General features: G+C 42.8%; 1 protein-coding gene across 1 annotated transcript in view; it reads left to right on the top strand.

The window, feature by feature from the left end:
• tna (Zinc finger MIZ domain-containing protein tonalli) overlaps positions 1-15,000 on the top strand; it is a 337,240-nt gene that overhangs the window by 163,227 nt on the left and 159,013 nt on the right. The window contains exon 7 of the mRNA XM_071696809.1: positions 1,702-1,807. The gene's annotated coding sequence lies outside the window, so the exon portion shown is untranslated. The remainder of the gene's footprint in view (positions 1-1,701; positions 1,808-15,000) is intronic.

Below are 15,000 nucleotides of genomic sequence, written 5' to 3'. Positions count from 1 at the left end.
CTCCCCGTACAGTACAAGAGATGGGGCCCCACCAGTGTACAACTCCCTCCCCGTACAGTACAAGAGATGGGGCCCCCACCAGTGTACAACTCCCTCCCCGTACAGTACAAGAGATGGGGCCCCACCAGTGTACAACTCCCTCCCCGTACAGTACAATTTTAGTGTTAAAATGTTAAGATTAATTAAATTATGCCCCAATTTTAGTGTTACTATATTGAAGATAATTAGATAATGCCCCAGTTTTAGTGATATGTTAAAATTAATTGAATAATGCCTCAATTTTACTGTTGATATATTGAAATTAATTAAATTATGCCCCAGTTTTAATGTTGATATATAAAGTTAATTAAATAATACCCGATTTTAGTGTTAATAAATTAGATTAGGTTATGCCCAATATTAGTATTAATACATTAAAATCTTATATATAGTAAGGAGGAAGAACATTTAAATTTTTATTTATTTTTATTTTTTTTCATTTGGTTAGAAATGGCGGGAAGGGAGTGGAGTTAAAGACGATGGTTCCTTTAGCTTTTAAAAATATATAATAGAATTCTCATATAATTAGACGAATCGCGTTCATATCAAGTACTTTTATATTGACAGTGATTGAAAATAAACTAAATTTGCTCTGTATATATATATATATATATATATATATATATATATATATATATATATATATATATATATATATATATATATATATTATTTCTTTTATTGTACATAGTCGTCTCCCGCGTTAGCGAGGTAGCGCAATGAAACAGACGAAAGGATGGCCCAACCCACCCACATACATATGTATATACATACACGTCCACACACGCACATATACATACCTATACATATTAACGTATACATATATACACACACAGACATATACATATATACACATGTACATAATTCATACTGTCTGCCTTCATTCATTCCCATCGCCACCTCGCCACACATGGAATAACAACCCCCTCCCCCCGCATGCGCGCGAGGTAACGCTAGGAAAAGACAACAAAGGCCACATTCGTTCACATTCAGTCTCTAGCTGTCATGATAGATAGATAGATAGATACCTCACCTTCAATAGATATTAAAGACACGTGCAGGATCGCGAGAAGCGACGAACGTTCCTTTAGGTTAAACATCCCAACAGTGTTGCCAAATGGTGATCACCCATTTCTTACAACACTGTTCGCCTCAAACGTAATCACAAGTGCATTTTTTTATTTTTCTCTGAGGGTTGTAACTACCCAGGGTTGTAGTTTACGTGTTGTTGTGGTTGTGATTGGAATGATGGGCAACGAATTTAAATTTCATCCAAGTTGTAAATATTGATTTTGTATTATTTACAATAGATATCTTCAGAGGTTTTTATTTATTTTTTTTATTTATATCATTAGAGTTTATATTGAAGTGAAGCAAGATGGTATTAATATATATTTGAAATGGTATATATATATATATATATATATATATATATATATATATATATATATATATATATATATATATATATATATATATTTGAAATATTTTTTTTAGAAATTGATTATCCAAAATTTAACATGACAATAATATTAATATTTTTAATTCCTATCTGTTCATTTCTGTCAATTGTAACAGAATTTCACTTATATACATACTCAGTTGTTTATAGATGTATATGAATGTGTATATGAATGTATATACATCTTGGTTATTCTTCAGCTTCCAGAGAAACACAAAGTCGCCAGCGGAGCCAGCCAGTGGACGTGGCTTGCTTACTGGCCGCTGCTGGACTCCTGTACATGGTGCCCTGGGTGAAGACGCGAAGGTAAGGTAATATTTATGTTCTATTTTCCAAAGGAAGGAACAGAGAAGGTGGCCAAGTGAGGATATTCCCTCTAAGGCCCAGTCCTCTGTTCTTAACGCTACCTCGCTGACGCGGGAAATGGCGAATATGTACGAAAGAAAGAAAAGAATATACATACATATATATATATATATATATATATATATATATATATATATATATATATATATATATATATAAAGGAAAAATGCCCTTCAGAATGTGATATATGGGGGCTGAGAGAGAGAGAGATCCAGTTAATTTTTGTACCAGTTGAATTTTAGCATTATGAGGAAATTAACCCCATGTCTCGTATGTTAATTCTGGCATAGCTGCAATTTAACCCCATGTCTCATATGTTAATTTTTGCATAATAGAATTTTAACACCATCTCCTATGTTGATTCTAGCGTAATACAAATTAACCCCATTTCCCATATGTTAATTTTAGCCTACTGTTGATTTAACCCGGGCCTCACATAACCGATTTTAACATTGGTTAGATATGAACCCAATAATTTTCCATACGCTGTATTGAACCACAGCGGGAATTTAACCTTCAGTATGTTAGATCGTTAATTAACATCTTACCCCTCGGCCTGTGGGACCCCAGATTTAACATGTTAACCTGGGGGGGGGTTAAATTTAACATCCACCTGGTATAACTAACCAAGAGGAAGACATATATTTTAACATTAATTGTCCCATGTGAGAAATCAGAGTCACGCCATATTAACCTGGGCGTCGGTAAAGGCGAGAGTCCCAGTACCGGAGCGTGGGAGGGACGACCTAACCGGGCCCTTACCCCCCCGCTGGTTAACCCCCCTCCCCTCCCCCCCTGAGTGTGGGATAGCACGGTCTTGCCCCGCCCCGTAAACATTGCCCCGGAGCTGAACGCAGCTGGACCCCCCCCTTCCCATCCCCTCCCCCCTTTCCCCTCCCCTCCCCTCTCCCCCCTCATGGGGAGGGGGATGTCTACAGACGACCACCCCTCCCCCCTCTCACCCCTCCCCCCTCCCCCCTCGTTAAGACGTCTGGACAGTTCGGGTTAAACGGAGGGAGGTGAGAGGGGGGGGGTTGGGGGAGGGGGGGTGATTTAACAGGCTGAGGAGATGTTAATACTAGGATATTTAACGAAGATTAACATGAACAGTAGTAGTGATGATATATACATACATATATATATATATATATATATATATATATATATATATATATATATATATATATATATATATATATATATATATATATCGCAAACACTTGTTTATATATTTTGGTCTTCGTTGATCATTTGTTAATGTAACTCGTACTTAACGATGACAGTGGTCGTTAGCCATCGAGTAACGCGGTTGTTTAACGATGAGTTGGTACCCCTCGTGGATCGCACGCGCGTGCGCACCTGAAATAATTTTTGGTGTTGATTTTTTATTTTTTTACGAATTTGGTGATTCTAACCCCTACCCCCTACCCCCCCTCCCCCCACCATCCCCTCCAGCTATATACATAGACTTGCCACCCCCTCCCTCCACGCCCCCGCCCCCATCCCCCCCTTTTCTCTTTCCTAGCTATATACATAGCTCTTCTTTTAGGGAAAATCCACGAGATCGTTCTTTTAGGAAAATCCTCTGTATCGTTCTTTTAGGAAAATCCGCGAGATCGTTCTTTTAGGGAAGTGAAAAAAAAAAAAAATAAAAAATAAAAAAAAATCCCCTGCGTCAACATCATGGTTCGTGTGAGGCGAACACATCTGGCGCTACATTTGATCGGGTTCCCAACCCCCCCCACTTCCCCCCCCCCCCTCACCATCCCTGGCGGTGTATTTATAAGCGGATCTGCAAGAACGCCTTGCCAAGGAAGCCACCACATGGCGTTTTTTGTAAACTTTTCTATCAGACGGTATGTGAACTGGCTGTAAAATGTTTGTGTGAGCACGACGGTATATATATATATATATATATATATATATATATATATATATATATATATATATATATATATATTATTCATTTATTTATTATACTTTGTCGCTGTCTCCCGCGTTAGCGAGGTAGCGCAAGGAAACAGACGAAAGAATGGCCCAGCCCACCCACATACACATGTATATACATACACGTCCACACACAGCACATATACATACCTATCCATCTCAACGTTTACGTGAATATACATACACAGACATATACATATATACACATGTACATAGTTCATACTTGCTGCTTTTATCCGTGTATATATATATATATATATATATATATATATATATATATATATATATATATATAGGGGAGAAAGAATACTTCCCACGTATTCCCTGCGTGTCGTAGAAGGCGACTAAATGGGAAGGGAGCGGGTGGCTGGAAATCCTCCCCTCTCGTTTTTTTTTTTTTTTTTTTTTTTTTTTTTTTTCAAAAGAGGGAACAGAGAAGGGGGCCAGGTGAGGATTTTCCGTCTAAGACCCAGTCCTCTGTTCTTAACGCTACCTCGCAAACGCGGGAAATGGCGAATCGTATGAAAAAAAAAAAAAAAAAAAATGTATGTATCTATATGTGTACGACCCTTGAGTACGACTGCACAACCAGTTTGTTTACATATACGACTCCCGTTGAAGTGACGTCACGGATGGTATGCCTTCATCCGTGACGTCATGGATGAAGACGTGCCGTGTTTACATGTGTGACGTCACGTATCGAATGCTCCACGTGTACGTTGCGTCATAGATCAGGTCTACCCTGCGTTAATGACGTCACGGGTGTGTTACGTCATGCATGTAAGGGTTGTTTAAAGTAACAGGAATATGTTACAGTGGTTGTGTTACGTTATGTTACGAGGGGTTGAGTTACACTTGGTTGGTAACGCTGTGGAGGGTGTATTAATCTAACCGTTGGTAACGCTGTCGATGTATTTGTTTTCTTTGTTTTTGTTTTTTTTGTTGAATATGGACGTTTGAGTGTATACAAGTGTATGAATGATGTAAGTGTATGTGTATACAAGTGTATGTATGATGTGAGTGTATGTATGATGTAAGTGTGTGTGTGTATACAAGTGTATGTATGATGTAAGTGTAAGTGTGTGTATACAAGTGTATGTATGATGTAAGTGTAAGTGTGTGTATACAAGTGTATGTGTGATGTAAGTGTAAGTGTGTGTATACAAGTGTATGTGTGATGTAAGTGTGTGTGTATACAAGAGTATGTATGATGTAAGTGTAAGTGTGTGTATACAAGTGTATGTGTGATGTAAGTGTGTGTGTATACAAGTGTATGTATGATGTAATTAGACACCCCCTCTCCCTTACCCCCCACCCCTTAACAGCCTTTGACCCGCTGGGGTCAGGTCATACCATTTGACCCCTTTGGCACTTCCCTCTCCCCCACCCACCCCCTCCCCCTCCCTTTACACTCAGCCCCTTTGGCACCAACCCCCCCCACCTTCCTTTCTACCCTCCCCACCCCCTTACACAACCCTCTGGCCGCCCCTCCCCTCCCCCCTCCTCCCCCTCCCCCTCTCCCCTCCCCCCTCTCCTCCCCCTCTCCTCCCCAGGTACGGCATCCAGGGGGGAGAGGGGGGGCGGGGGGGAGTGATATTCATGGCTCAAGTTTTGCAACCAGGAGGTATCCCCCCCCTCCCCCTTACCCCCTCCCCTCCCCCTCCCAGGTGGATGCCAGGTGAGGGGGGGAGGGGGGGTGGTAGGTAGGAAGGGGGGGGAGGAGGAGTCGTAGCCACCTGCTAACCAGCTGGCCAGCTGGCGCGAGCGCCAGGTGGAGAATGTAACACCATTTTGACAAAAGGCACATTGAGCGATCGCTGGGGTGGACACCTTCGCCATGATGTGTGGGGAGATGGGGGAGAAGGGGACACCTTCGCCATGATGTGTGGGGAGATGGGGAGGGGAAAGATGAGGACACCTTCGCCATGATGTGTGGGGAGATGGGGAGGGGAAAGATGAGGACACCTTCGCCATGATGTGTGGGGAGATGGGGAGAAGGGGAAAGATGAGGACACCTTCGCCATGATGTGTGGGGAGATGGGGAAAGATGATGACAATGATGAGGGAGATAAAGCAACGCTTCCTTTCTCTCCCAAAGAAAAAAAGGGAAAAAAGTAAATAGATAAGGTAATTCATCTCCCTTTAATCTCTCTCTCTCTCTCTCTCTCTCTCTCTCTCTCTCTCTCTCTCTCTCTCTCTCTCTCTCTCTCTCTCTCTCTCTCTCTCTCACCCTTAACACACACACACACACACACACACACACTCACACTCACACTCACACTCGTCCGAATATGAGGAAGTCAACGCGTGTAGTGAGGATAAACAAAGATCTTAAGCCAATTGGGTCACACTTGATGCTTGCCAAGAGTCCAGACGCGATCCAATCCTCTATATTCTCGCTCTACCTTACTTCGAACCGATGCTCGAAACAGTTCATAAGAGACCAGAACCTATTTACGAACCTGTTGGCAGGAGATCTGAACCTATTTACTTTCATGTCGTTTCGATTTTGTCAATAATGATTCGAACCCAGACCTTTCTATACGATATATTGATTCTCTATAGTGGAATCCAAATGCAAAACAAGTTAACAGCAATCTTTTGTTTTTCCTCTTTTTAACTGGGTTGAAATGTCTCTTTTCTAGCTTTTGTTTCCATTATGATCCTTTTTTTAGATGTTTAGGATCCAAACCTATACAGTCTTGATTGGCATCCAAACCTCTTGAATACCTCTCGTTTTAACGTTTATATTAACGTAATATGAACGTTTCCCAACATGCCTCAATGCCAAGACCTTCATTTTAATAAGATTCGAAACCTTTAAACATTATTTTGTTTCTGGAAAAGAATTTGATCGTGTATTAAAGCGCCTTCAAATGCTTTCTAAATTGTTTAAAAACGCCCGTATTTATTGACCCCTGATATAAAGCTCTCTCTTCTAACCTTAATTAAGAGAATTTAGGCCCATCTGATGCGCAGTAATTTCCCTCATTAACCTCAAGAGAATTCGAACCCCTAAAAGTCATATATATCTCAGATTCGAACCCGTTTAATCGATTGGATTCGCTTGAGCGAGGTCGGGACGGAACACCAGAGCTGTGACGTCACATGTAAACATTCCCCCCCCCCCTATTTGCTAAGACGAGTGGACCATTGTTTACACGAGAATGACACTAATGGTTAATTGGGGGGAAAACTATGATCAATTATGATCATAAAACATTATATATACGTATGTATGGTTCATATGCGTGATCGCTGTTTCCCGCGTCAGCGAGGTAGCGCCGGGGAAACAGGGCAAGAAGTCCCGGGAAATCACGTGATTCGTTCACAGTCCATAGAAATCGGACCTCCTGTTGTTGGCGATACGTGTTGAACGAGGTTGTTCAAGTGGTGTTGGGCGCGGCAAACGACCGCAAGAGTGACATAGAAAACGAGTGGTAGGAGAACGTGGAATGAGGTTAGGTTACTACCTAGACGAAAAGTAAAACGAGTTTGGAACATGGTTGGAGATAAAGGGTAGGTCGACGGTCTGTGGCTAAATGACCTTATTACTCTACGTGATGATGAACGAGGCAGTTAGGTAACTGTCGGTTAGGGTGCTCACTGTCAAGGGAGAGAGTGATGAACGACGCTTACTGACATGGGTGGATAACACGACGACACACTCGTGGAAGATGTCAAAATCTCTCTCTCTCTCTCTCTCTCTCTCTCTCTCTCTCTCTCTCTCTCTCTCTCTCTCTCTCTCTCTCTCTCTCTCTCTCTCTCTCTCTCTCAGGGGTTGGTTGGTCGCTGACACAGCAGCCCCCGTGTAATTGCAACGAGCGCATGGCGGACGAGGGACAAGGCTGGGAAAGGTTGTTAGTGAGATCTGTCATGTTGTAAGTTATAGTAATGATAATCTTAACTATTGTAGATTATTGGATTATTTAACTGTTGTCCATAACCACGATTAAACGGCGTAAACCACTGTATGACCTAATTGGACTATAGCATATTGTCGCTGTCTCCCGCGTCAGCGAGGTAGTGCAAGGAAACAGACGAAAGAATGGCCCAGCCCACCCACATACACATGTATATACATACACGTCCACACACACAGCACATATACATACCTATACATCTCAACGTATACATATATATACACACACACATATACATATATACACATGTCCATAATTCGTACTTGCTGCCTTCATCCATTCTCGTCGCCACCCCGCCACACATGAAATGATTATATATATATATATATATATATATATATATATATATATATATATATATATATATATTGCTATGAGTCCACTAGGGGGAAAATGAAACACGATAAGATCCCAAGTGCACTTTCGCATCATAATCACATCATGTGTGTGTGTGTGTATGTGTGTGTGTGTGTGTGTGTATGTATGTGTATGTGTAGTTACACAGTATACAGAGGTCGTGTTATAAGTCAAGGTTGAGTAACGTAACACTTAGCCCACCACTGTTACCAACCCGTTACTCTCCACTGAACTCCACCCGGCTCTTGGTAACACTGCTTTTTTTATTGTGGGGGGGGAGGAGATGTTGTGGGGGGGTTGTGTGGACCATGTATGGGGGATGTGACCACACCACACGGCGCGGGTTGACCACTTCTCCCCCCAGAGATGACCTCAGTCCCCTCAGCAGCTCTTTAATCCCCCCTTCCCCCCCCCAGCCCCCCGCCCCCCCAATCACGTGATCACGGGAGACGAGGAAGGCAAGTTTTCGCCGGGCGTAACCTGTGCGTCAGGCGTATATATACGCCTGACGCACTATACTCGCTCACACAGAGAGAGAGAGAGAGAGAGAGAGAGAGAGAGAGAGAGAGAGACAGACAGACAGACAGACACAGGAAAACGTATATTATCATATATGTTTTAGATTTACTGTCAAAATTAAAAAAAAAAAAAATTTAAACGTCTTTCAAAAACTAATTTAAAAAAAATTACGGGCGTTTTTTTTTTTTTTTTTAATTGCCCTCGGCCGTTAAAGTTACAGGCCAGCGGGCAATTTTTTTCCGCCACTGGAGAGACAGTTTAAAAAAAGAAAAAGAAAACAAAATCCACATTTAAACGTCGCACGGCGTTAATGTATTACTGTTACTGTAGGTAATATAATACAGTAACGACAGGTAATACACCATACCTGTAGTTAATGTGGTACATACCAGACTCTCTCTCTCTCTCTCTCTCTCTCTCTCTCTCTCTCTCTCTCTCTCTCTCTCTCTCTATCTATCTATCTATCTATCTATCTCTCTCTCATTCTGAGTTTAGAAAACGTATTTGACGCGAGGGATCCCATTGTGTAATTGGCTGTGAATTGAAACTTGATGTGTGGGGAGTTGCCATGGTTTGATATGTGGGGGATTGCCATGGTTTGATGTGTGTGGGAGTTGCCATGGTTTGATATGTGGGGGTTGCCTTGGTTTGATGTGTGGGGGGTTTGCCATGGTTTGATGTGTGGGGGATTGCCATGGTTTGATATGTGTGGGGGTTTGCCATGGTTTGATGTGTGTGGGGATTGCCATGGCTTGATATGTGTGGGGGTTTGCCATGGTTTGATGTGTGGGGGTTTGCCATGGTTTGATATGTGTGGGGGTTTGCCATGGTTTGATATGTGTGGGGATTGCCATGGCTTGATATGTGTGGGGGTTTGCCATGGTTTGATGTGTGGGGGTTTGCCATGGTTTGATATGTGTGGGGGTTTGCCATGGTTTGATATGTGTGGGGGTTTGCCATGGTTTGATATGTGGGGGTTGCCATGGTTTGATATGTGTGGGGGTTTGCCATGGTTTGATATGTGGGGGTTGCCATGGTTTGATATGTGTGGGGGTTTGCCATGGTTTGATATGTGGGGGTTGCCATGGTTTGATATGTGTGGGGGTTTGCCATGGTTTGATATGTGTGTGTGGGAGTTGCCATGGTTTGATGTGAAGAATAAGGAAAAGGTTAATTATGGTATAGAGTTTACGTGTGACCTCTCTCTCTCTCTCTCTCTCTCTCTCTCTCTCTCTCTCTCTCTCTTCGCAGTATTAAATTCGGTCGTCCATTATTCATCACATTTACGTAATTATCGTGCATCGATCCGGGGCGCACCCCGGGCCGAGTCCGTCGTCATGGCAACGGGGAAGCCGAAATTACGTCACACAAGGAGCATCATGGCGGCCGCCGGGGGGGGTTACCCTCCCCCTCCCCCCGGCCACTTAAAATAATATCCCGGGACTTTTTAATCCCGTCCCAGGGATGCGCTCTGCTCCCCCCCCCTTCCCACCCCCCCCGTCATTGGTAGAGAGGGGGTTTGTGGGGGGGGTCAACACACAGAGGGGGGGAGGGGGGGAAATATATAGGTACACAAACGATAGTTTGAAAATAACGTGGCTGGCGTGACGTCATCACCAAGACATGGCCGGGGGGGGTTTGAATGTGACATGTGGCGTTTATATATATATATATATATATATATATATATATATATATATATATATATATATATATATATATATATATATATGTATATATATATGTATATATATATATATATATATATATATATATATATATATATATATATATATATATATATATGTATATATATATATATATATATATATATATATATATATATATATATATATATATATATATATATTTTTCTTGTGTCTCCCCTGATGATGATGTGATTATTACACAAAAGTGCACTTGGCAACTTGTCCTGTTTCATTTTCCCCCTAGTGGACTCATAGCAATATATATATATATATATATATATATATATATATATATATATATATATATATATATATATATATATATATATATATTCATAGTGTCGTATTTACCATTATACACAGAGTTAACTTGGTGTCAATATAGAACATTATATATGAATTACCCTTCACACAAATAATGATAATAATATAATAAGATTATAACAGTATAATTATTATAACTTTATCCTTCAGGCTGATAATTAATCCCATGTTCTTTATCGTTCATTTGAAAATAAATAATTTATTTTTTGTTCAGATTATATTTCAATATAAGTTACTCCAATCTCGTTCAGTTACCTAGGAATATATTATATTTGTAATATATATATATATATATATATATATATATATATATATATATATATATATATATATATATATTCCACTGTGTACTGTATGTGTGTGTGTGTGTGTGTGTGTGTGTGTGTTGGTGTTTGGCAGAGTCAAACAATGGTTGAAATACTGGCAAATGTGTTATTTAAATCGCACAGACATTTCTGTCATATATATATATATATATATATATATATATATATATATATATATATATATATATATATATATATGTGATGTAGATTCCAATCTTTAGCTGTCATGTGTAATGCACCGAAACCACAGCTCCACATCCAGGCCCCACAGACCTTTTTCCATGGTTTACCCAGGACGCTCCATCTGTCCTGGTTCAGTCCATTTGACGGTTCACCTCCCCGATTAACCACATCGCTCTGAGTCGCGCCGTCACTTGCACGCCTCGCACCCTCCTGCATATTCAGATGACGTACTTTTCCAACGTCAGTCGCTAGGGGGGGGGAAGGGAGGGGGGGAGAGGTGTCTTTCCATTTCCACTTTAGAATCTCCCAACTTGCCCTTCCCTCCCCTCCTTTATTGGCACATATGCCTTCCCTAACTGCCGGTGTAGTTCATGCTGGGCCACACCCAGCCATCCCCTCCCCTCTTCTCCCCTCCCCTCCCCTCCCCCTCCCCCCTACCTTCCCCCACAACCTCTGCACCCTGGCCAGAACCTCACCTTTCCCCCCCCCACACCCCACACCCCCACCTTACTTGAACACCCTTCCATATCATGTTGGGAGGGGAGCTTAGCTGAACTGAGGGGAGTTTAGCGGAACAGAGGGGAGCATAGCACAACAGAGAAGAGTTTAGCACAACAGAGGGGAGCTTAGCACAACAGAGGGGAGCTTAGCACAACAGAGGGGAGCTTAGCACAACAGAGGGGAGCATAGCACAACAGAGGGGAGCTTAGCACAACAGAGGGGAGCTTAGCGGAACAGAGGGGAGTTTAGCACAACAGAGGGGAGTTTAGCGGAACAGAGGGGAGCTTAGCACAACAGAGGGGAGTTTAGCACAACAGAGGGGAGCATAGCACAACAGAGAAGAGTTTAGCACAACAGAGGGGAGCATAGCACAACAGAGAAGAGTTTAGCACAACAGAGGGGAGCATAGCACAACAGAGAAGAGTTTAGCACAACAGAGGGGAGCATAGCACAACAGAGAAGAGTTTAGCACAACAGAGGGGAGCTTAGCACAACAGAGGGGAGCTTAGCACAACAGAGGGGAGCATAGCACAAGAGAAGAGTTTAGCACAACAGAGGGGAGCTTAAAACAACAGAGGGGAGCTTAGCACAACAGAGGGGAGCTTAGCACAACAGAGGGGAGCTTAGCACAACAGAGGGGAGCTTAAAACAACAGAGGGGAGCTTAGCACAACAGAGGGGAGCTTAGCACAACAGAGGGGAGCTTAGCTTAACAGAGGGGAGCTTAGCTCAATCTCCCTCATCACTGGTCTTTGCTCCTGGGGAGACAGGCACCCACCCCCCCCCCACACAGGTCAAGGTCACGTGACCCTTTGCTCAGCCAATCATGATGTGAATAATCCAACATGGCCGCCGACCCCCCCCCCCTTCCCTCCCTCCCCCCGACCACGTGCTGGGCCGGGAGGAGGTGAGGGTGGGGGGAGGGGGGGTTGTTTGCGCTCTCGTAAGGGGGGGGTAACGACCCCTGAACCATCGTCTCCCCCCCCCCCTCCCTCCCTCTCCCCGGCCAGAACTACCAAGGGTCGTTAGCCTCGTGCTCCTATTAAGGTAGGTAGGTCGTAGTCAGACCAGGTCGTACCGTCGTAATCATGGCGTTAAACTACCCTGTTATATAGTTATTTATTTATTATTATACTTTGTCGCTGTCTCCCGCGTTAGCGAGGTAGCGCAAGGAAACAGACGAAAGAATGGCCCAGCCCACCCACATACACATGTATATACATACACGTCCACACACACAGCACATATACATACCTATACATCTCAACGTATACATATATATACATACACAGACATATATACACACATGTACATAATTCATACTGTCTGCCTTCATCCATTCCCGTCGCCACCTCGCCACACATGAGAGAGAGAGAGAGAGAGAGAGAGAGAGAGAGAGAGAGAGAGAGAGAGTTGGGGGGGGGTCAGGTTGGCACATGTGTTGACCTTGATTGACATGTTGACCTTTTTTGAGCCGGGTTGGCCAACCACTTGACCTGGCACTAGTTGGCTTGTTAAGGGGATGAACCATGTGGGTCTATATTGTATATATATGTATATACAGTATATGTAGTGAAATCTCTCTCTCTCTCTCTCTCTCTCTCTCTCTCTCTCTCTCTCTCTCTCTCTCTCTCTCTCTCTCTCTCTCTCTCTCTCTCTCTCTATCTCTCTATCTATCTCCCCCACACTCTCTCTCTCTCTCTCTCTCTCTCTCTCTCTCTCTCTCTCTCTCTCTCTCTCTCTCTCTCTCTATCTATCTATCTATCTATCTATCTATCTATCTATCTATCTCCCCCCACACTCTCTCTCTCTCTCTATCTCCTCTCTCTCTCTCTCTCTCTCTCTCTCTCTCTCTCTCTCTCTCTCTCTCTCTCTCTCTCTCCCAACACACACTCTTCTCTCTCTCCCCCCACACTCTCTCTCTCTCTCTCTCTCTCTCTCTCTCTCTCTCTCTCTCTCTCTCTCTCTCTCTCTCTCACGTGTAACCAACCCTCCCCCCCCCCTTCCCCAGCTCAAATTCAGTGTTGCCAATCAGCGTTCTGTCTGTCTGTCTGTCTGTGTTCGAGTGAGAGTCTGCAGTGTTACCACATCGCCAGGTGATGGGGGGGGGTTAGCGTCCCCCCCCCAATACCTTCCCAATATGGCGGTGTAAACAATGGTCTTCCCCCTCCCCCCCCCTTTCCTCCAGGGTGGGGGGGGGGTGTTGTAACAATGGCTGCCTTGTACGCCTTTGTTGCCTGCTTATTACCGTCTAATTTTCGATCCTTTCTCCTGAGGAAACACCATAACGCACGTGCGTATATACGCACACACCCACCTACGCACGTGCGTATATACGCACACACCCACCTACGCACGTGCGTATATACGCACACACCCACCTACGCACGTGCGTATATACGCACACACCCACCTACGCACGTGCGTATATACGCACACACCTACAAACGTGCTTATATACGCACACACCTACGCACGTATACGCACACACACACGAACGCACCATCGTACTTACGTATACGCACACACGTGTGTGTATGTGTGTGTGTGTGTGTGTGTGTGTGTGTGTGTATGTGTGTGTGTGTGTGTATGTGTGTATGTGTGTGTGTGTGTGTGTGTGTGTGTGTGTGTGTGTATGTATGTGTGTATGTGTGTGTGTGTGTGTGTGTGTGTAAGTGTGTGTGTATGTGTGTGTGTATGTGTGTGTGTATGTGTGTGTGTGTGTGTGTGTGTGTGTATGTGTATGTGTGTATGTGTGTGTGTGTATGTGTATGTGTGTATGTGTGTGTGTGTGTGTGTATGTGTATGTGTGTGTGTGTGTGTGTCTGTGTGTTATCATACCCAATCCTTGATTACACTCAGACTAGGTGATTAGCGAAGCGTTATCTCCATCCTGGATTGATGTAGTGTGGTCATGTGTCCAATCCATCAACCCAGGAGTGTGATGGATTGGTGACCAGTTGACAAGGTCGAGTATAAGTTGGCGGGGTTCGAACCCTAAGATGGCGTTCCAATGTTGTGTTATGTTATTCTCGTTTTTTATAAGATTATCCGCGTGTGAATGACGTTTTCTTTATGTGTCTTTTTAAATGGCTTTTTTGCGTTTATTCTGTAATAATAACTGACTTAACATTATTTATGAATTATTATATAAATGTTCCTCATTGTAACATTATGTCTTGTATTAAAATATTATTTTGGTCGTTTTTAATAATTTGCTTCGTTATAACAGTATCTAAATTCCTTGTTACTCTAAGGTATTTCAGATAATATATATGGATCCCATATTTATCATATATATATATATATATATATATATATATATATATATATATATATATATAT

This window comes from Panulirus ornatus, chromosome 61 (assembly GCF_036320965.1).
Source record: "Panulirus ornatus isolate Po-2019 chromosome 61, ASM3632096v1, whole genome shotgun sequence".
NCBI lineage: Eukaryota > Metazoa > Arthropoda > Malacostraca > Decapoda > Palinuridae > Panulirus > Panulirus ornatus.
This window is presented reverse-complemented; position numbering and strand designations above follow the sequence as displayed.